Below are 19485 nucleotides of genomic sequence, written 5' to 3' on the forward strand. Positions count from 1 at the left end.
AAATATTTCATAAGCACTCCTGCTGCCTCTCCCCACTCCCTCCCTCCTTTGGATGCTGGTTTCAATGCCTGACTCATGTCTCATGTTCTGCAAAATTTAGAGTATTTTAGTGAACACCTAACAATGATTTTGCCATTTTTCACAGTGATGCAAATGGGATTTGGCACCAACGAGCTCGCTGTTGGAATTTAAGTGAGTCTGTGGCCCCCGCAGCTCTGGCACGCCTTTGGAAAGCAGTCCCTGGGGATTGTCACCTGGGCAGGATTTCCTACTGATGAGGCAGTGTCCTTTACTAGGGATGAGCCACATGCCCTGGGCTGGTGGTGACACTCTGCTGGGACAGGGAGAAGAGCAGGCAAGTCAACTCCATAGCTCATCTAGTTCCCGACCAATACAGATAACATAAGCGATGCCCTGCAAGAGTTGTGTCAGCAGAGCAGGACTGTGCTAACACAAGGCAACTCCCTGGCTGGACCACATCACCCCCTCAACATAACTGCGTGCCCATGGAAGAGCTGGAGACTACCATCCCTACACAAGTATGTCTAGGGTCTGGTCCTTCTTCTTAATGATATAAACAACAAATTCTGCCCTCATTAAAAGGAAATGTAAAGAGTTAAAAAAAAAAAGACAACGCCTGTCTCTCGTGGGTCCCCAGTCTAAACTCTAAGCATAATCAAATCTTTCAAGTGGTTCATCACAGTTGGACCCCTGGGACCCACCCCAAAACCACAGCAAAAGGACAGACTGACTTCCATCAGCGTGCTGAGCACCAGCCCTTCGGAATAGTCCCAGGCAAACACTCTCCTCTCCCCGTGGAGCAATGGTTTTACAATAGCTTTCCATCCTTCTTCCTCCTCCCTGCCCAATCACAGCATATAGCATTTCTACAGCATCCTCCTACCAGTTCCCATAATCATATCCAAATCTGTCACAATACAAGACAACCACAAAAAGACAGTTAAAAGTGCTATTTCAATATTGCCAACCTTTTTCAGGGAATTCCGTTCAGGAAGTGAGGTGAGGAAGATTAGGGGACCAACAGCACAGATCAAATCAGGGGTTCCCTAGGCTGTGAGCAGGGAGAAAAAGCTAAAGTTTGCTCCAAATCAAATGGAGCAAGGACACAAAATTGGGTCTCCTGTATTCTGAACTCATGTCTCAGACACCACTGACCTCTAACTTCAATGACCATCAGCTGCTTACCTCTACCTGCACAACACAATTCCTTTAACCTTCCCCCTGACCCCAAAAAAAAAAAAAAAGAAAACAACTCACTGGATATGAAGCCTTTACATCCAAACACCACCTGGAAAATTTCAAACCCTTGAAAACTGCAGGAAAATGGGGCTGTGCTCGCCAGCCAGCTCTAACTTGGGTTGCTCTCCAGAAGAGGAGAATAGCTGCTTGCGTCAGCAAGCTCCTGCTCCTGTATCATCTTGCTTGTCGTAACAACAGACATGAAACACCACTTGTCTGGTTTATACCATGGTTGTACATTGATTATAAATAGAGGGCAGTTTAGCCAGCTAGGGCAGGTGAAATCCGCAGCTTCTCCTAAAGCCAGTGCCTCTTCTAGGCACGCATATCCAGCAAGGGGCATCTCCAGTGATTCTAGTCCTTCCAGGGGCTGGCAGTAACAAGGAGAAAAGATCTTGAGCATCTGGAGAAGAGGATCAGGAGGAAAGGATAGGGAGAGGTACTCTCTCCTAGTTATTTTGAGCTATGCCCATTCTCTTCACCCAAGCAGATGATTGTCACAGCACATGGAGAAGCGTCCAAACGTGACTCCACGCTCAGCCATCACTGATGGGGTCAAGCAGGCAAGAGAGCTGGACACAAGCTGGGATGAGATGCAGAGTCCTGTCAGAAACCAGGCCCTAAAGCATTGTGATGGGAAGCCCTAGGAAGGTTAAAGCAACACTGATGCACCCCAAAGCGGGCAACAGCATCTGGCCTTCACATCCACTGCCACAGCTGTTGGCAACTCATTCACACATTTCACAGAGCCTGGAGGACAAGTTAAGTCATGCGATGCTGTTTAGCCACCCTAGACTTCTCGCTGCACTAGTACGGGATTGGGCAACTTCAAACAGCTTTGCAAAATAATTGACCACCAAATGCCACCAGAATGAGACTTCTCTGGTAACACAAGAAAGGACTGAAGTTTGTCAGGGGGGCTCTTTATCTCAACTTAGGAAGCAGAAAACTAGCCCTAGCTAGAAACAGCACATAAGGGAAAAACAAATGAGGCGGAAACCTGAGAAAGGCTCTGCACACTGCCTTGTGCAAAGGCGTCTCCCTCTTCATCGCAGGGGCTACGTAAGGCAAGACGCATCTATTTTGCCTTGAGAAAGGCTTCTGAGACCCTGCCTGCCACGCTCTGTGGGGCATCAAACCTGCTCTGGGATCCCTCTGAGGATCAGCCCAGCTGAGGACCTCTAAAATCCACCTGCAGCTTGGGGAGGTTTGGGGATTGGTACCCCCCAGAGCCCTTAGACGATGCTAACCAGACTAACTTCATTCCTCTTTGTAACTTGGTATGATCAGCTCTGCTAACTGTGTTGGCCTGGGGTTTACTAGATTAACGTCACTTTTAACTTACTGTGTGGCTGTGGCTGGCTGGAAGCATCACATCCAGAGGAAGCTGACTCACCCTAAGCACAATGTTTTCCATAGGCCAGCTAAGTCCTGTCCAATAGACCAGCTTCCCTTCAAGCTACCTGTCAACGTAGCACAGGCTGGACAGTCCCCTAAAGCAAACGTACCACAGTTCATATTCCTGGCGAGTACTATCACAGGGCTTAACTCCCCTGAAAAGTATTGGAAATAGTAAAAGCTGGTCATTAGGGCAGTTTTATATTGGACAGAGATATTCTACGTTGTAAAGCGTGTTTGGAAGGACCATTACGCTCCCTCCCTTGTCTTTCCTCAGAGGAAAGAAGATAAATGTCTAGCCGGTTGTTCACAGCCCAGGGCAAGGGAAATACAACATCCTCCGTAACAGCTAGAAGAAGTACCAGAGACATGCAGGGACTCCGCTCAGAGACAGCACAGCCGGCTTGCCCAGCGCTGCACCAGCACCGATACACTATCAAACCCAAACCACCTCCAGCAAGCCCACACTGGGGGCCTTTGTACCACTCTCCCAGCAGCCCAGGTGCTGAAATGTTAGAGAAAGAGGTGCTCGTTAGAGAGTCTAGCCCTGACTCTGAGCAAAACAGCAGTGCCTGGAACTGCTCTCAAGATAACAAGACTACAGCATGCAAGCAGCGCAGTGCCTCTGTGTGGTTAACTCTGCTGCAGAAAGAAACCTCTGCCATTTGATTTGACCATTATACAAGCACAGGGAGGAACTGTGTTTGGTCCCCCGAGAGCTCGCTAAGCCAGTATTTCTGTAGGAAACGGGTGCCTGTGCACCAAAATCTAAATATAGCTTTAAAAAAATAAAATCAGCCTCTACTCCATCTGAGCAAGAGAAAAGTCTTCAGAGGGTAAAACAAGACAGGAGTGTTTGCTCAGATTTATGGGAAGGCTGAATAACAACTTGGAGAGGTCTGAACTGAATCCATCCCTTGAGTGGAAGTGTAGCTACATAACTCTGAAGTCCAGCTATAACTTCCTTTGCTGCCTGGCAGAATCCCCAAAGGAAGAGAGGAGGGAAGGGCCCGTAATGACCTTCATCAGTGACTTAGATGACACAACACAGGGCACTCTCAGCAAGTTTGCAGGTGATACCAAACAGCGAGGAAGGGGTGATAGGCCAGATGGCTGCCACGAAGATGATTAAGGGCTTGGAGCATCCAACATACAAGGAGAGGCTGAGAGAGCTGGGACTGTTTAGTCCAGAGAAGACAAGGCTCAGGGAGATCCTATCCACATGCATAAATACCTCACAGGAGGGAGTAGAGACAACAGAGCCAGGTTCTTCCCAGTGGTAACAGGCATAAATTGAAATACAAGAAATTCCATTTAAACACAAGACCTTTTTTTACTGTAAGGGCCGTCTAACACCTTAACAGGTTGCCCAGAGAGACATCCATCCTTGGAGGATGTCAAACGCTGACTGGATGTGGTCCTGAGCAGCCTGCTTCAGCTGACACTGCTTCGACTAGGTGGGTTGGACTAGATGATCTCCAGAGGTCCCTCAACAGGATTCATAGTACCCTATTTTGATGCTGGGAATAGGAGGAATGTGGTTAGGGCCACAGCAGATCTTCTATCCCTTTTCCCACCTCATCTGATTTCTAACAAAGGTTTGGATTCAAAGAGTTCCAGCACTTTCCCCAAAAGGAGCTGTTAAACATTTACAGGCTTCACTCTTGGAAGAGATGTCCACCAGAGATCAGTTTTTCCATTCATCCATGGGATGGATCAGATCAAAAGAGCAGGGGCAACACAAACCCTAAAACATGCAGGTCCTCAAATGCTAAAACATTTCCCAGCCCCTCCTTTGCTAGATTGGGGCAAAAAAAGACAGCACGGAAGAAAGATGAAACTTGGTTTACTGGACCCTCCTAATTGAGCTCTAGTGCCCAGGATCAAAGATTAGTTGATTAAAATCCAATTTCAAAGCTTATTAACTTTTGAATGAGAAATGCTGCTATGGTGAGCTTACTCCAGCAGGCTATTTCTGGCTTGGCAGAAGTGGCTGGCGGGGAAAAACAGCTCTTTGCTTATCAACATCCAGCTTAGACCCAGATGAGGCAGGAGAATTTCACCTCCCCAGACCTCTTTAAACAAAGACTAAATGAACAAAGGGACTTCCCCTTAAGCCAGCTATTAAAACTGGCTGGGCATTTCCCCTTCATGCCACCGCGGCTCATTTGAAAGCCACACAGAGACATTGTGTCGCATTTCTAAGCTACCCAACATTCGTTTCCTTGCAAGACATTCTGGTCAGGCTGGCAACTGCCAGCTCTGTCATGAACTCTCTGGGTGTCTTCAGCCCACGTCCTCCTTGCCCAAGCACAGCAAAGAACAGGGCTAACTCAGAAAAACAGAGGCCTCTGTCCTTACAGCAGCTGTACCACCACAAGCAGCTCTTGTCCCACTGCACAGCGGGCCAGATATCCTGGCCCTGCTGGCTGACATCTATTTGCCACAAGGTTTTATCCTGAGGGACATAAATCCCACTCCTAACCTGAGATCCCTCCAAGCCCCCCAAGTACGTTTTAAAGCACGCAAGATATAGGGTGGAGCTGTGTCCTGGAGCTTCAGGGTTGAACATGTTCCTTATCCTGCAACACACAATTCCACAGCAAACTTTTTCAGATGCTAAAGGCCCATTTTTCTCTCAGGTACAGAATTTTTCAGAACATCTCTTATCCAGGGAGACAGTATTTAAGGCCGTCTGTGCTCAAACAATGGGCTTCACCTTTTCTGCTGAAGGACTGAGTTTATCAGCCAAGTGCAGCAGTTGTCTAGATCAGCTATTGACAGGGACTCGTATGTGTGTGGCAAAGGTGGCAACTGTGAAGCACCAAGGTCTGGGTCTTGTCCCGCTCAAAGTGAAACACATGATGCATCCTCAAAAAGCATCAGAACAAGCAAAAGTTAACACCAAAATGGGGGGGGGAAGGCAATTCATGCTATTGCACATTAAAGAGAGAAGGCAGCAGGTAGTCTGGGTGACCAAGTTTGCTTTGAAGAGTGGCTGGTGACAGCTAGATGACAAACACCTCATCTCTCTGGGAAGCACCTTGGTAGGTTCTTTCCTCTCTCCTGCTCTGCTCCAGCTAGACAGATGGGCACGAAGCAGGCAGAAGCCATTCCAGCTTCCAGAGGATGAACAGTTGTGGGGTCTGCCACCAGTTCGTGGTCCGGAGTAACTTCCCTGCACATTTATGTGAGCTCTTCAGAAGGATTCCTGCTCGAGCAGATCAGGCCCGGGCTTTCAGAAGAAGGAAATCAGTTACTTTCATGCATCCCTTTGCAATGACCAACCGGGGACCCAAAGGCTTGTTCCCGCTATGCATGGTGCCTCTGGGGAAGGGAGCAGCCTGGACAGCACAACCCAAAGGCCTTCCCCATCCCTGCCAAACCGGATAGAGCATGCGATGGTGGGGAGAGAAAAGGGTACAGCAGCATACCTCACCTACATATGGGCACCCAGCAGCGCACAGCTGGGATCCAGTCTAAGACTGAGCCCATCGAAGACTCTGAATATACAGAAGAATATTGGTACGGAAATTTAGTAGCATACCTCCCCACTGGTGGTGAGGCAACTACTGCCTTGGGGAAAAAGCATGCGCTTCTCCCCCTAAAAGAGGCTGTGCAGAGGTTGGGATGGAAGGGTAGGTAGTTTTTTCTATGAACAAGAGGTTTTCACTTACAAGCTATCTCTGTCAGCAGAGTCTGGCTCTCCTATTACACAGCCTATGCCACCACACTAGCCAAAAGGAGTAAGGGTCCCCACATGGCATGGGACGGGGCCAGAAAGTCAGCACGGGTTTTGCAAGCGCCACCTTTGAGCTCCAGCCGCACACTTCCAAGACCAATAACCCTGCTCTCTCTTGCAAGCTACGCCGTGTTGCATACTCCAGCAGCAAGCTACAACCGAGCTGTGAAACAACACTTGAAAGCGAAGACAACACCAGATCACCCAGGCAAATGCTGAGGAGAGGTGACAGTAACAAGGAAGGTTATGTTTAGCCTCACATCTGTGCTGTTCAGAGGCTCTCTTCGGGGGGTGTGGGACAGGGGAACATCTTAAGAATAAATCTTTTACTTGGAAAACATCCAGCCTGGGAATAAAAACCAGTCTAAGAGAACAGGTAATTCAATGGAGAGAGGTGGTTGAACACATGAGGTCAGGAGATGCAGAGAGCACATGCATGGGATCACCAGCACAGGGAGATTTGGGGAAAGCAGCCATGCTCCTGCTCCCCCCGCCTGGCTGTCTCACCGGCGTCATCTTGCAGGGGAAGGAACGAAGCCCTGTGCTGCCTCCACTTCTCACAGCCTCCCCTCCTATGGCAGGGGGAACTAGCCCCATCCTTCCCTGAGCTCTTCCATCCCAAAGCCTGGCAGAAAGCCAGATGCCAGGCAGGAACTGGGAGCTACTGGTGAAGGTAACCCAATGTGGAGGACATGCAAAGTCACTGAATCTGGGCCTCAGTCTTGAACTAGCTGCTTCATACAGTAGCCTAATGTCACAGAGCCCTCCTGCACCTCCTCCAAAAAGCACCGGTACTTCTTTTCTCTAGCCTCATTCAGCCGCACCACACCAGATCCCACCACACCTGGTCCTGGACCACATCCTGCAGCAAGTGCCAGCAGAGATATAGAAAGGCACACAATGTTTGCTCAGGAACAGCTCAAGCACACATGATTGCAAGCGCATTCCCACCAGTGTCCCAGCATCCGCCAGAAGCCGGCAAACCATGGGAGCAATAGGTTCCCCTCGCTGCCCGCCCAGTGCACTCCAGTTCCAAGAAAGCAGCACCATGCCCGGTTCGATCGGTTAAAACTTCACGCAGATAACGACCTGGGCCATACAACCCAACTCCAGACAGACTTGCTAGGGACATTTCCCCGTTACTGATTCAGCAGCGGGTGACAGATCTGAGCCTCGCTGCATTATAGGAGGCTGCAAATCTAATTTCTTCCCCCCAAAACTAGGCATGTTTCCATCTGCCTTGACTCCCCTGCACCCTGCCTAAGGACAGAGCGACTGGCAGTTCAAACCCCACTAAGCGTTAATCCACATTCAAATCAGAAACCCAAATCTCTAATTTGCTTCATCCTGAAGTCACTTAAATGTAAGCAACACTCCCAGTCCTCATTCTGTATTTATTTTTATGGTTGCAGGTATTATAATTGTTGTACTAACAGTGCTTTAGTTGCAATTATAAATGTACAAACTCACATGCCTATATATGTGCAGGCATGCATCCGCACACACTCACTCTTCTACCTCTTGAGAAATGGGTCTGTTCCGCTTTCTTCTGCTACTGATAAAATATTGATTAGGGAATGTGAAAATTTGAAATGATTTAGGAGTCCCTGGATGGGAAACGTAATGTACTGTGCCGGTCGTATTATGAGCCATCCATCACCTGTCAGCAAGCAGCAAGAAAGTGACAGAATCAATACAAACGTGTCTGAAGATGGGTTTAACTCATTTCCCTTCCCCCTTGGGCAATGGCTGGAGCATCCCAGCCAGAGGAGAAGGAAGGCTTGGTAACTAACACCGGGCCAACCTCAATCGACCCAAAGAGCAAAGGGGTTAACTCCTTCCCCGGCAGTCCACCCACACCAGGGCCAAAAGGCGAGGTGACCGACCTCAGCCGCACTCCCCGGGGAGCACGGCCAGGCCGGCCAGCCAGGAATTGCTAATTCAGACCCCGAGGGCTGCCTTCAGCTGCCCCCGTGTCAGCACTCAGAGTTCTTTGAGATGGTCCGGGATACCCGAGACCTCCATGTGGGTCACAGCACTTGCATGGCTCCTACTGTGGCTGCTTCTACCGACTTGGGCAGGTTGTTATTTGTCCCTAAAGCCTCCCACGGCTGGTAAACATTTTTCACTGCTGCCTCTCCCAGCACACTTTACCCCTTGGCACACTCCCAGAGACTCACATAACATTATTCTGCTTTCGGAGGGATCAGGCTGGGCAGCAGCACAGTATGAATCCCTGCCTTGCTTCCCTACTCATTCCTGCCATGTACATCCTCAGCATCAACTTCCCTTCTGCATCACCCACCTTCAGTCAGCACAGCCTGATCCAGCTCCTCATTACACCACAGAGCTTGTTCCCTAAGTATTTGTTGTTCTTACTAGGTCCGAGTGCCTTTTAAAATAAAAAAAAAAGAAGGGGGGCGGAATCCATCCATAGGGTGATATATTGCCCTCCTGAACTTTGCAGATGGATTCAATTGGCCTGTGATCCTATTTTACAGATTCTCTTAGAGCACTGTAATTCATCCCGCAAGGCATTTCAAATGAGACTGGACAGAGGAACGGAGAAATGAAAGGAGTCGAGCGCCCTGCCTCACTCCCCGGGAGCAGGCAGGGTGACCAGGCAGGCTATTGCTCATCTGTTATTAGAGTTAATTATTTTGAGGGTACACCGCAGGAGGTGATGGCAGCACAAGGGCAGCTCAAACAAGGCCAACAGAGCAGCCTAGGCCCAGAGAGGCTGTTCCCAAAAGCTGCTCCTCAACTCAAGCCTGCCCGCTGCAGGCTGCTTATGGGAGAAGCATTAACACTGGCTGTAGAGCACGTGGCGTGGCACAAGGGATGGAGCAGGAGAAAGGGAATCCTCCACAGGACCAGACACCTTTTGATTTGCCAGCTACAGGGTAGAAGACCCAACAACCTGCTGGGTGGGAGCAGTGAGGATCTCCAAGCCTGCTCAGGTCTCACCCCTTGACTAACTCTTCTCTGCTGTGACAGGCGGCTGGCAGACATCCCTTCTCGCCGCCTTTCAAGGCTTCAGAGCGCAGCACTGGCCAACAGATGCAGGAACAAGCACCCATCTTCTGGGCAGCTCTTTTCTCTTCTGTTCTTTCTGCAATGGTGAAGCCTTCAGGCAGAGTCAAGCCACCGCCTTGGCTTTAGGAGGTTCAGCCCTTCTACAGGCAGCAGAAGCAGCCAGAAGGGTGCCACAACCCAGCTCTGCCACATCAGCTGATGATGTGGCTGCAGGTAAAGCTCCTTGGACAAAACTTTCTCATTTATATTGCTTTTAATTCCACTATTTAATAGACTGCAAAACCCTTAATGTGGGAGTCTCAACTACTGCGTCTGTGCAACTCGCTCCGGATACATCCCTTCTATCTTACCATCCCTAATAGACTCTATAAATGGTTTCCAAATCCAGCAGAAGTGGTCTATTTGCTGCCTAGTATACCATGTAATCTTTTGCAGAGGTGGTATTGATCTTATTAAACCTGCAGCCATTGAGTCCTCAGATGTGTCTCAGCATTTGCTTTCCTACTGCAAAGCAAAGCACCTCTTCTAGCCCCACAGCAACACGCAGGTGACAGCACCAGCCTACGCTGACCCGGAGACAAGACGATCACTGCATTTCTGAGAACAATTTAATAGTCAGTAGAGCCATGGCTGGAGGGTACTTAGTCAGAAGCAATACCCCATCTCGAAAGAAATGTCTGAGCCATTTTAACTGTAAGGGACAGAAATTAGGGACTAATTCAACCCGTAACAGGTACTGAATGCTGAGCCCAGAAGCAGCTCTGCTTGTGGCTAATGGATTTCACACAGTGAGACCAGCTCAGGGCTCTCCGCTCACGGCTCCAAGACGCTCACAAGACTCATTTGCAGCAGCCTTGCCAAATTTTCCTCACCCATCCACAAAAGGAGAAACTCAGGCGATTATTTGCACAGTCCTTTCCAAACAACTAACCCAACTTACAGCACACAAGCTGGCTCCAGGCGAGAGAGGAGACACATACAGTGCTAAGGTTGCAGGAGGCTGGGCAAGGGAAGAGGTGTCAAGCCACAAAGCACAAAGTTGAAGCTCTCTAAAAGAAAAAAAAATATAGATACACACACCTTCATGTGCAGATACATGAAGCAGCTCACCTTTTTGGAGGGAAAGCAGCTGTGCTGGGAAGGTAGAGGTGTAGAGCACAGTCTAACCAGATGCTTCTTTGACAGAGCATCAGCACCCAAGGAGAGGACAGATGGCAACTCCACAGAGCAGCCTTAGGACCATGACTAGTGTCTTTCTTCTAGACGAGGCTCTCGTGCCGCCAGCTTACAGCAGTCGCCGAAGGAGGTGGTGATAAGTGGCCACCATCTGGCCCAGAGGCACTGGGGTGCCAAGCGGAGGGGAGACAGAGACGCGGCTTCCGCCCCTTCGACATTCGCGCTGACCCAGTTGTGTCAGCCCCACTTGTCAGCTCATCTGTCACAGTGCTGGCTCCTGCCGGGGCCTCAGGACCTGTGAAGGTGGCTGCACATGTTGGACTATTTATCTTCTCAGGTTGTTGGGACAAGGGGTCTGACAGCCCTATTAGTTATCCCACAAAGCAGAGCCCAAACACGTCCTCAGAGAGGGGGATAGGGAATAACCCCAGGGAACAGGGGAACACCACAGGCTGCGTGGCTCCCAGCTCCCCAAGCCTCAGGGAAAGGCAAAGCAGCAGCACAACTTGAGCACTGAAATCCTTGCAAGAAGTACATGGGGAAGAGGCCTGGAAGCTGAAGCTTTTGCTCATCATCTGCCATCTTCCCTTAGCCAAGAGTAAGTGACCGCTATTAATGGGCAGGGGTCATCCCCATTTTTGGGGCTGACTTTCAAGCCCTGTTCTGGGATGTGCCGGGCTGGGAGGTGGGACAGCAACATTTTAAAACTACACACTACAGCCCCAGAGCTCTTCAAGGAAGAAGCACAGGTCCAACACTCATTTGTGCTGGGACCAAGACAACACTGTGCCTTCGCTGGACTGGTATCATGGAGAGGTAGACTATTCCTGCACCACCCCCAACTAATAGTACATTCTTCAAGGCAGCAGTTTGGCATCCAGCCACTCACACAGACACTGCTGTCTATGAAGAGGAAGAAATATTGCTCTGACAGCCCAAAGAAAGAAGTCATCCGTACCTATGTGATGCCTACGTGTCCTGGAAGCAGCAGCTCAGGACCTGCATATCTCTACCCCAGAAGAACCAGGATGTATATAACAGCTCATCAAGGCACTGAAAGAACCAGGCACAGCAGTTGGGTGACTAAGAAAAACCAGTGTCCTACAAGTCCTCAGGACACATCACTGGGAAGCGTTGCTTCAGAAAGATAGCAAAAGCAGCGCCCTGCTCCCAAACCAAGAGCTCCTCCAAGCTGTACAAGTGTTTCCAAGTGACACACATACACCCCCCCAGGCCATGCATCAGGGCAGCTCCTGACTCCCCATGCCTGTGCTGGCTTTTGGGTAGGGATCTCCACATGAGTGATTATGAGCCAGCTACTCACCGTCACCCAAGGCTGTCCACCTGCCCTGCCGACACCTCCAGCAGAGCAGGAACCCAGCCAGCACTAGGTCCAGAATCCGCCTCAGTAGCTCAGGACACAGCCAGGAGCCAGAGACCCAGCAAAGGCTTAGTAAAATGGAGTGTGTCGCAGGTGGGGAGGAGGGGAGACAGCTCTTTAAGTCATTTCAACTGCCTTGAGAAAATAGGTTGTTAAAATGATGGAAATAAACGGGTTGTTTGAGCAGCCTCAGAAATGCTTCCAGAGAAAGCTTCCAGGTAGGAACATTGATTGCAAATACTTATTAACTGCTCCTTCATTATCAAAGAGATGATACATATGTTTACATATTTTGATACTTTTTTATTAATCCTACTTACCGTTTAATTCCCTAAACCTGCCCAGAAGAACTGTCACCAAGCAACCCCCTAAACACAGCCTCAACTTCTGTACAGGCAGGCGTGGGCATTGGAGAAGTCACTCAAGCACCTGCCCGTACCGAGGAACGTGCGTTGCCAGTGTTAGACCTGAAACGGCTCTTTTGATCACAGCCTCCCAGAAAGGAGAGTCTTCCTTCAGATGGTGCATGGTAGGGTCATTTACCTGCTTTCGTCCATTCATGACAGCCGTCAGCCAAGAGACCGTAGGTCTCTATAATTCAGCCTCCTGTCTCCAACAGCAACAGAGCTTGATGCTAATAGAAAGAGCTGAACAGAAGGTGGAACACGGAGGTGTTTTCCCAGGACATTTCTCCAGCTCCTACCAGCCTGGCGCTTACAAATTCCCAAGCTATAAATCGCTCCAGGGCTGTGTTTAGGCCCATCATCAAGAGTTATCTGCCATGAAATTGGCAAATTCGTTTTTAAAGGTTCATGATACTTTTGGTCTCCACAACATCCCAGAACAACACATTTCCAGGGTCGAATTACTTCTTCCCCCACCCATAGCATGTCACGCTGTTTGGTTTAAACCTGCAGCCCGCTATTTTTGGTGGGGAGCCCCGGCTTCTTGCCCTGCAGTAAACGAACAATTGCCTCCTAATCACCTTTTGGGTGATTTTACAGGTCTCTCTCAAGTCCTCCTCACTCACATCTTTTCCAAGCTGGTGAGTCCGGATCTAGGCTATCCTCAGATGGAAGCTGCAACACCATCGAGTTACACAAAGCACAGCTCCCTGCTCCAGCCAACATCTTCTCCAGCAGCAACATCAGCATGAGCGATGCACTGTGCTGGGACAAGGGTGCTCCTCTGGGGCTCCTCACTGGAGCTGTTCTTGCAACGGAGAACCTGAAGGTGTGTTTAATTTTAAGCAGGGCATGAGAGATGCACAGGCAGAGAATGGGTGAGGAGGATCCCTGCCCCTACACAACCACACAGCCTGCCACAGGCCATTGCTTCAACAAGAGACAAGATTTTCCCCTGAGGAGGCCCGTGCCAGAGGGATGCAGAGATTTTTCACCTCCTGGCCACTTGGGCAGGGGTTTCTGTCCAAAGCAGAGGCATCATGCTGACGGCCAGATCCCTGCAGGCTTCCACAGCCTCCATCGCCTCGCTGGAAGCAAAGGGCCCCACCAGCCCTCCTTCCAGCAATCCTGCCCGGGGACTGCAACGTTCCAGCTAGAAACTGTCCTCTGAGTACATAAGAAGCACGACAACATCGGTATAGTCTGCAAACTCCACCTGCCACAGAGATCACAGTCAGCCCACAAACACGTTTTGTTTTCAAAAGGAGCACAGTACTGCTGAAAACCCTGGTGTGCCACCGAGTCATGGATTCTTCATCATTAGCACCTCGCCTTAACACTGCACACAGCACGGCTGGTGTTTGCAAAAGAAAATGGGAAAATCCTCTCTCCACATACAGCTGTTACAAAACTCTTCATCAGAAGAGTAAACCCAGCAGGGCCCAAAGCAGATAGGCTTACAGGTACAAATTTGCAGGCACGGCGTATCTGATGGCCTTCATTCCCTGGCAAATACCTCCTATCAGCTCAAGCACTGAAAAAAAAAAAAAAGCAGTTGCAGCTTTTTAGATACAGTGAGGACATCGCCTTGGTGTTACAATTTTCATACCACTAGAGCAAAGACACTGGGTCACGGCAACCAGATGTGTTTTGGCATCCAAATGCGAGATCCACAGAGCTCTAGGCCCTCAGCACCTCTGCAGAGTCCCAAAACAGAACCAAACTCTTCAGCACAAAAGCCAGTCCCCAGGTCACCTGTGGGCAAAACCTAAATTTGCCTTCCAGCCACACACCCTCCGTAGATACCTCCGCCAGATGGGCCAACACATTAGTCCCAGAACACCATACCCTGTTTAGTTCAACCCTAACCCAGCGCCTGCAAAGCCCACTGAGAAGTATAACAAAGCATCTCTTTGACCAGCATCCAAACAGAGCCCACACGCCCAAAAGCTTTGGGCCTGTCTGTATAGCCCATGCGGCATTTCCACCGCAGAGAGAAAAGAGCGGCAGGACTTTCCACGCGCACAGACCTTATCCCTCCCTCACTGCAACTGTGCGGTCCCGGGGGCCTTAATTAACTGGCATGCCTTCTCGCAGGGAGCTGCTCTCTGGGAACATTTACATGTTCAACTCCTTTGGACAAGTTCAGAGGCAGGCGGCTAATCCTCTCCCAGGTCTCAATGTCATATCAATTTCCTGTTCGAAGCTGAGCTCTCTCCATCAGGGTTTTTAAACTAATGAGATGCACCAAGGCCTTCAACTCTGGGAATATCAAATGCAGTGGGATTCAATTTCACTTGATTTTCATGTGGTTCTCCCTTTGTAATTAACACCAAACAGTATGCAACTTCTCTTCATCCTACCACTAGATACAATCTCCGCTCAAGACAAACACGTCAAGAAAGGTGATGCTTTTACCCTACACTACCAAAGGCTTCCAACAATTTTTTTTCGCTTTTTTCCCCTCCATGAATATAATCCACATCCTCGAGGTAACGTTCATAACTTCAAATCTCCAAGAGCAGTGGCATAGGTCCCTCGGGGCTTGCAGGTACAGTAGCCCCTCCTGCTTCTTACTCACATGGATTATACTCCAGAAACAACGGTGCATGGGCACAGGCTCCGAGACGATTTTGTAGGTCAGTCTTTCCTACCATTGTTAGGGGGCTAAGGAGCTCCAACGTTTCTGAGCGAAGATGAGGAGGTATGAAAACATCCTGCATCCTGCCTAAAGGCAGCCCGCTAGTCTTCCGACCACGGCAAATGTCCCTTTTCCTCTTACTTCTGCCACAACCCTCCCAGGTCATGCTAACCAGGTGGCAGAATGGATTGCCAGCTCCCCAGGCACATGATGCTCTTGCACCAGTCAAGCTCTTCCACGTGTTTTTGGGGAGCAGGAGGGAAGGATCAGCCTTCTGTTTATACCTCATTTACTGTAAAAGGAAGCCAGTTCGAGTGAGGTTGCTAGGCACTGTGATAACAATTAATACACAGCCATCGGCTCCAACCTTTGTACTTCATCCTCGGGTGTTACATGAAGGAGATGAGCCACTTCACAGAATGCAGGCAGGCTTTCTGCACTGCTAAGACATGACAGCCTGCAACGGCCATAGCTTGGAGACAACACAGACAACACCCACCACCTTTTTTTAAACTTCAGTGAGCTCAGCTGTGCCATACCTGGCAGGATCTGCGGGAAAGGTAATGCTCCTTTTGATCAGAGGAGTCAGAACAGTCCTTCTGTGTAGCAAAGAGGCTGCACAGCAATATAGCATAGTGCAAAAAGCTGGTCAGCAGTGGGGCAAAACTCCTACAGGGACTGGTATACAAAGGTTTTGAGGGACGATGTCTATTACTATAGCCAGACACCGCTAAAATCCTAAGGCTCTGATCCAGCAGTAATCCCTGCAGAAGGGCCGCTGCGACCTCTATGGCCAGGGAACACCCCAGGTTGGAGGGGAAGAAGATATTGCTCTAAGAGAAAGCAGGGCGAGTCAGGTCTGCTTTACTCCAGGAGTGAAGCAAATTCTTCTCCACAGGTAAGAAAATAAGAGTCACCAACCATCTACCCCACACAGCTTGACCCTGGGCTCTCATTTCAGGACACACATAAGGGTGCAGAGCAAGAGACCTAAACCCGGGGTTCTTGCTCCAAGATAATCTTTTGGGGAGCAGTTTTGCTGCCGTTCAAGCACAGATACTAGAAGTACTCCGTTAAAAGGCACAGTACACTGCCTGTGTAATATATTCCAGATTAGTATGTAAAAAGCCTCATTTTCTAAAGACAACTATTTTATTTACAAGACCTCAGTTGTTACCCCAACTTTTCCACACGCAGTAGCAGAAGCTGGAAGGGACTCGCCTGGATTAACGCAGCAAAAACCTGCTTCCCGCAGACTTAAAATTATGCTCTTCCCTCGTACATACACAACAGCCGACATCCCACTCCTTACGGTGATTCCCAGCTGGTAACCACAGCCAAACGGGGCCATTTTAATAGATCTCGCGTTGCGCCCACCCTCGCCCCAATCCCAGCTCAGGGCCTCGGAGGAGGTTAGGTTCCGTTAACCAGACCGTTAGCCAAAGTTGCAACCAACAAACTCTCCTGTACCTACATGAGTCCTTCCCCTGCTAATGCTCGTGCTGCTGTGCAAGAGCTTTAGAAAACGCCAAGCCAGTCTCACGCTGCTGTGCCAAGAGCCTGCAAGTTCAAAGTCCTGAGCAGCACCTCGGAGCAGAGTTCACGAACACTTTATTATCGCTTCATCACAGAGTTCCCCGCACTGCCCAGCAGCTCCAAATGAGCCCTCCACGGCCGTGACAGTTAGCACCACAGGACCACCGAGGTTTCATTAATATTCACGTCTCATTGACACTCAAGCAAGCAATGAAAGCTTGCTTTCTACAGCAGATCATTAAGCAAGGGGAAATGAGTGACCTCTTAAGACCAGCTGTGTCACAGATATCACCAGGAGCTGAAGGGACAGAGACAAGGTCGTCACCCAGCACTTCTTTTAATAAATAACGGTTCTAAATGAGCGTGGCCTTGCCATTCCCAGCGGGACCCACATGAGACTGAAAGCATCTGGGAAGCAGATGCCCGAACTGCAAAGCCAGGCAGGGCAGTGCCTCCTCTCAGCAACCCTGCCCGGGAGAGGCTGGGCAGCGGGATGCTGCCGTGCGGCGGGGAAGCGAGGAAGCAACATCTCACCAATATATCAGGCGCATAATTCTGAAATAAACCCCGGTGTTTGGGCACAGTTAGCCCACCTCAGCAGGAACACACTCACCTCCTTCTACAAGCTGGTAGTGTTTAAGAGCGTCCCAGGACTTCCTTGAAGCATCCCAGCTCAGGATATTCAGCAGAAAGCTCCCCCAGGCAGAGTTACAACACTCCACATAGCAGAGACTTGATCTCAGATTACAGACCCTAATTGCTGCTATCAGTCAGAGTAACAATTAGCATCAGGTTAATACCTTTCCAGTGCTCTCAGGAGAGGACGGGGAAGGAAAAAGGAGTCTTAGTCCCAGTTTACCTCAAGTTCACTGGGAGGCCACAAGAAAGCAACTCATGGGCAAACTTCCCAGGCACCCAGGTTCCCCAGGATATTCACCATCTCTGAAACACCCGAAGGCGCGCAGAAAAAATAAACTCCTCCAGCCCTCCTAGTGCAAGCAGGCAGCTGCCCTACCTCTACGTTTCCACAGAAAGAAACTAACGGAAGATCACATCTCACCCAAACTAAGCCACCCTCCCTGCTGCAAGAAGCCACCAACATCACCTGCAGCCTCTCCTTTTTTTCAGCTCCTTCATTGAAGCCTAACACCCAACTCATGTGCATCAGACAAGGCAGATTCAGCCTCTTAACTCTTTTGTGACTCTTGATCTCCATCTCCCCATGGTACTGAGACTACAAACAGTGCAACAGGCCACATGCAAGCAAGGAAACTCCGGTGCTCCCAACATGCATGGCTGTGCACCAAGCTGCCTCTCCTAAGGGGTTTTGCAGCATGCTCTGCTTCAGAAAAACATTGCTACCTATCTCCTTACAACCTCAGGGGGATCAAGAGTAGAGTCAGAAACTAAAAGGCTGAAGAGTCATCCCAAAACCACAAGATTTACTTCTAAAAGTATTTGCCAGACCTGCAAGCTTATACAAGTAGTCCTGTGTTTATCATTTTCCTCCAAAAAAGAGATTGCCCAAGAACCAGCAGAGACCATATTCGATCTCAGAAAAGCAGGATGTTTAAGACCAAGGGGAGAGCTTTGCATATTGCTCAGACCGTTTAAATCAACGCAGAAGACTGGAGAACAGCAAATAGCCCTTACAAAGCCAGGGAAGCAACGTACTGACCCCACAAAGGATTGCCCCACAAGCACTGCTGCCCAAAGTGTCCGGCAGCTGGGACAGAGGAACAGAAAGGTGCACGGCCACAGGGCTACAACACACAGAACTGTGAGGACACCCAGGAGGGCTGCAGCCCCATCGCAGCCTGGGAATCCCTCTCCCCACACAGAGAGAGGACAGAAGTATCCCAGGACTAGGAGCCCCAGCCCCAGAAAGCGTGCTGGAATTATGTGTTGTGGTCAGCCAGACTCACCCCAGCGCAGCACCTCAGGGTCAGCCAGTCGCTTCCACCTGTGCAGCCCTGCGAGCCAAACCTGGAAGCATCCAACCCTGGAAAGAGGGAGAGGCCGGTGAGCAGCGCTCAGACTGCTTGTTTACAGCGTGTGCCCAGCCAGTAAAGCAAAGCAACCCCAACGCTAAGGAGGCTTATGTTTCTGGGGGTGTTTTAAAGTAAACCACCTGCATTCCCCTACACTACCAACCCCACACTGACTGTAAGTGCCCCCTGTCCCTACTCTCACTCATCGCCTCATGCTTATGGGACAGCAGTAGCGAGGGGTAAGGGCTCCCCAGGTGCTCCTGCGCAGGGCTGCGCGGCCCCGAGCACCCCGCTCAGCCGGGCCCCAGGCCCCGCTGGCAGCCCTGAGCCCAGGGTGCCCTCGCCACGGGCTGCAGGCCCAACCACCGCCTCGGCCCCCGCTGCACCTCCCCAGGCCTGCCCAGAGCACACGGGGCAGAGCGTCCCATCACACCTGGGCCCCAGCCCCACAGCTGGCCACGAGTGGGCCCTACCCCCCACAGCCTGTGACATGTGGGGCCCCCACCCTGCAGCCTGGTACAAACAGGTCTTGGTCCCACAGCCTGTCACGAGGGGGCCCTGGCCCCACAACCTGTCACAGGCAGGTCACGGCCCCACAGCCCGTCACCAGTGGGCCCCAAATCCACAGCCTGCGGGTTTCAGCCCCACAACCTGTCATGAGTAGGTCCCAACTCCACAACCTGCAGGTTTCAGCCCCACAGCCCGTCACGAGTGGGCCCCAGCCCCACAGCCCATCACAGGCAGGTTCCAGCCCCACAGCCCATCATCATGAGTGGCCCCAGCCCCACAGCCCATCATCACGAGTGGGCCCCAGCCCCACAGCCCATCACAGGCAGGTTCCAGCCCCACAGCCCATCATCACGAGTGGGCCCCAACCCCACAGCCCGTCACAGCCAGGTTTCAGCCCCACAGCCCGTCAC

Source organism: Gavia stellata, chromosome 10, assembly GCF_030936135.1.
Source record: "Gavia stellata isolate bGavSte3 chromosome 10, bGavSte3.hap2, whole genome shotgun sequence".
In the NCBI taxonomy this organism is placed as follows: Eukaryota; Metazoa; Chordata; class Aves; order Gaviiformes; family Gaviidae; genus Gavia; species Gavia stellata.